Here is a 4621-nt window from a genome sequence, read left to right as displayed (position 1 = left end):
CCGCAGCGGGCGGGGGGCGCGCAGGGGGTGGGGGGCGCCGGAGGGGGCGGCGCGGTGGAGCCCCCGGCCCCGGGGCGCGCGTCTGCTCGGCCCTCGCGCGGGGACGTGGGCACCTGGACGCGTATAGGTGTGTGGTCCGCGCGCTCCTCCCGCCGCTGCGGCGGGTCCCAGCCCTGCCGACTCCCGGCGCCGCACGGAGTTTAAATGGCTCCCGTTCCGGGTCCCCTCCCCCTCCGGGAAGGGGCCCGGCCGGGTCTTCGGTCACTCCCGGCCTCGCCAGCGGCGGCCCGCACCTGTGGGACTGCTCGGAGGCCGGGGAGGCGCCTTCCCACGTGCCCGGAGGCGAACAGAGCCGTCCCCACCGCTGTTTGCCTCTCTGGGTCCTGGGTGCTGCACCCCTCGGACCTGCGCCCCTTATCACTAGGACAACCCAGACTAGAGCTGCCGCCAGCCCTGCGTCTCGATTCCCATCAGCCCATCAATATTTACTGACTTTCGGCTTCCAGCCGTAGATCCACGGCGCTCTGGAGACCGGCAGAAGTGTAGAGAAACTTGTCAGCGTTCCTTATACAAGTGAGATGTGAGCTCCAATAATAAGGAATGCCCGATGTGTCTCCTCAGGAATGTGTTTTTTGCGTAAATGTGTGTTGGGGGTGGAGGGAGGGGCTGCTTTAGACCTGAATTGGTCTTGTCTCCAAACAGAAAAATAAAAAAATAAAAATCCATCTTGAAATTGACTAGCCCTAGTGTACAGAGCTGTAAAAACACACAAACAACCACCCAGTCATCCATTACGATTAAAATTGCCCGTTGGTCAGTTTCTCTGGGAAAGGTTGGGCCGGGTTATTCCTAGGGACAAAGTTCCCTTTAAAGTGTAAAAATTCTTGGCTGCTGGAAGCGTTTGAAGGTGACCTGCCGGGTTTCCTCTGCTTTCCTGCTTCACCCCTGCAGGAAGAAATACTGTGACTCCTAACCCACCCCTCCGGTAATGAATTTGGGAAGTGGTGTGGCTTTATTGTTCAGATTAGCAAAGGAGACACCAAACTTTTCAAGGTTTCCTCTCGTTTTTATATTTACAGAGCTAGAGACTTTGGGGGCGGGGTGGGGGTGGGGCTTGTTCAGATGTACACTGACTTTATTATCCAGCTGGCTTCTTTGAAAAGATGGTGAACAATCATTGGTACAACTTGCCCAGGAAGCGCACTTTCTTGCATATTTGTGTATTAAGGCGTATTTATTTGCCTGGGCCTTTTTTTTTTTCTTTTAGCTGAGCCATCCTACTACCTGTTGGCAGCTCAGTGGCTGCTCAGCTCGGGCTGGACTCGAACCGCTGTTGCTCAGAGCTCAAACTCTTGAGCGAGCTCTTAACCAACTGAGCCACTCAGCCGGCCCTGCCTGGGCCTTTTAAATTAAGGTTTTACAGGGCACTTCTGAGGGCAAAAGTTAAAAAAAATATAGCAGGTAAATTACTCATCTCTTTAGCGTTTCATGTCTTTCTTTTAAACACAAGATACACCATTCAAAGCATACCTTTCTTAGTCTTGTCTTTATAGCAGATGTAAGAAGTTGTATAAATCATTATTTAGGGTGAGTCTCGCTTTTTGGCCTTACAAAGTAGAAGCTGCAAGTCACTTTAAAATTCACTTGTTTGACCAGAGGCTGGATAAACGGACCGCCGAAAAAGTTCCTCCTCCTTTCTAGGGCACCCCAGTGTATTTTTAGTTCTAAAAAGGTTCTAAAAAGCCCAGTGTGTTTTTAGTGGCTTCCTAGTCTCCCTGTCCAAGAGGCGCCCCCCATTCTAGGAACTGAAGGAGGTTGGTTAGTAAACCCACCTGGGCCTTTTCAGGACATGTGAGGCAGTTTGTGCCTCATTAGGCCTGCTGGCTAGCTCTCAACAGTAGCTGCTAGGGTTTTTTTGGGGCAAGTTTTTGTGGCTAGGCTAGTAGCAGTGTATGAGCTCCGCCTTTCCAAATGGTGCTTCAGGATTTTGCAGAAATAAAATGCTTGTGATTCTTATCGGAGATGCTCTTACCACCCTCCCTTAAACTTTAAACAGGCTTCAACGTGGCTGGAGATTCATGGTTTCTTTGCTTAGGGTAGAGAGGATTCAGAATCGTTTGTGACTTCCGTATTCAATTTTCATGCGCCGTTGTATATAAACGCTCACGTGTGTGCTCGCACATGCACACATATTTTTTAACCACATGTTGTATTGCGTGGGATTGGCGGTATTTCACATACCTGTCTTTTCTCCTGGATTAAGTTATCAGTGATGCTTACAATCCAACAGCTGGTAATTAACTATCACATTATTAGAAAAGGAGGAAGGGAAGCATGTCCACTTCTAACCACTTAAAGAATGGAAATAGGCTCTTGTGACCGAGACTGGGGAAATCCTTTCACCATCAGATTTTGAATTAATCTGAGCTTTGAAACTCACTTTCCCTATAGCTACAGAGAAACCGTCAGGGCTTATTAGATAGCAATTTTTCTAATAGATTTTTTTTTTTTTGCATTTAAAAACCTTGGTAATTAACTATTTACATATCAGAGCCCTGCGGTCCTATATAATGCATTTTTCTATTTAACAGAATCTGACATGGGAGAAGGTGGATCTAGTGGGGAGGACACACTTTTTTAGGATAAGGAGGTCTTATTTAAGCACCACCTTTTTTTTTTAAGCTGAGCCATCCTGCCACCTGTTGGCAGCTCAGCTCGAGCTGGCCATCGAACCACTGTTGCTCAGAGCTCACCCTCTTGAGCGAGCTCTTAACCAACTGAGCCACTCGACTGGCCCAGGAGGTCTCATTTAAAAGCCCGTCACGGGGGGCCGGCCGAGTGGCGCAATGGTTAAGAACTCGCTTGGGATGCCAGAGGGCCCCGGTTCAGATCCCACATATGAGGGCCAGTGACACTGCCCTCTACAGCTAAGATGCTGAACAACAGCTCAACCTGGAGCTGGGCTGCCATGAGTCGCCGGCGACGGCGGGGGCTGCAGTCCCTGTGGCAGTGGATTGCCATGGGCTACTACCGTGTGTAGCCAGCAGCCAGCGTGAGCGGCCAGCAGCCGCAGTGAGCGGCCGTCCAGAAGCAGAAGCCGGCGACTGATCTGCCTCGCCCGGGAAGAGCGCAATGATGGTGCCAACTTGGGCCAGTGAAGCAGCGTCCTCCACAACTAGACTGAAGAACAAAACGACAGCAACTTGTCTGTTCCCCTTCCCCCAATTCCCCATCACTGTTCCCATCCCCCCAATTACCCAATAAAAATCTTAAAAAAAATAAAATAAAATAAAAGCCCGTCACAATGTATGTTTTACGATTGGAAGGCATGCCACGAGCAAGGCTACTTCAGGTCCCTGATGGGCACCAGGAGAAGTTTTTGTTTTTTTTAAAGATTTTATTGGGGAATTGGGGGGATGGGAACAGCACTGGGGAATTGGGGGAAGGGGAACAGACAAGTTGCTGTAGTTTTGTTGTTCAGTCTAGTTGTGGAGGATGTTGCTTCACTGGCCCAAGTTGGCAACATCATTGCACTCTTCCCGGGCGAGGCAGATCAGTCGCCGGCCTCTGGACGGCCGCTCACCGTGGCTGCTGGCCGTTCACGCTGGCTGCCAGCTACACACAGTAGCCCATGGCAGCCCACTGCAGCAGGGGCTGCAGCCTACGCCGTCAACAGCGACTCACGGCAGCCCAGCTCCAGTTTGAACTGTTGTTCAGCATCTTAGCTGTGGAGGGCAGTGTCACTGGCCCTCATATGTGGGATCCGAACTGGGGCCCTCTGGCATCCCAAGACAGTTCTTAACCAGTGTGCCACTCGGCCGGCCCAGGAGAAATTTTTATTAGCCCGTTTTATAGACGGAAGGGCTAAGGCCCAGAGGTCACAAAGCTGGCAAATATTGAGAAGGGTCTTGAGAACCAGATCTTGTCTGTGAATGTTCCTTTGTTTGCTTCCTCCAGTCAGTGCCATCCGCTCTTGTCTGGAATCACTTGCAATGCTGTCTTAAATAACTGTCACACCCATTTGATGATGGTTTGTTTAACCTTGACAGTGTTGATATTCTGGGCTGACTCATTGTTTGTTGTGGAGCCTTCCTGTGCATTATAGGATGTTTAACAGCATCCCTGGCCTCTCTACCCATTGGCACCCCCTCTCCACGTGTGACAACCAAAAAAAAAAAAACAAAAAACCAGACACTGCCAAATGTCCCCTGGGTGCAATGTCTCCATCACTAGATTAGCCGTGTGTCTGTCCCCTTGGCTTTGAAAGGGCTGTAGCTTTTAAAGCTCATGCTTCATTCTTTTTGAAGACCTGGCCTGTAGGGTGGCGTGCTTGGAGGTCCCTGGCATGGCCAGCTTTTGCAAGGAGAGCTGTTTGCTTCCCAGCACTGGCCCTGATAATGGGCTTTATTTACATAGTAAAACTCAAACAAATACTTGCTTCATCCGCATTTTTGTAGCTGGAAAAAGAAATCGAAGCTGGAACAGCCCACTGCTGTGTTTTCTGGGCTCTCCTTGGGGCTGCTGGGTACAACTGCCTTTTCTTGGGGTCTAATTTGAAGTTAAGGGGATACTGACTCTCCAGGAGTGTCATTATTGGAATTCAAAATGCCTGTGTGAAGTC

This window comes from Hipposideros armiger, unplaced genomic scaffold (genome assembly GCF_001890085.2).
Source record: "Hipposideros armiger isolate ML-2016 unplaced genomic scaffold, ASM189008v1 scaffold_155, whole genome shotgun sequence".
Lineage (NCBI taxonomy): Eukaryota > Metazoa > Chordata > Mammalia > Chiroptera > Hipposideridae > Hipposideros > Hipposideros armiger.
The sequence above is the reverse complement of the archived record's forward strand: the minus strand, read 5'-3'. Positions refer to the sequence as shown.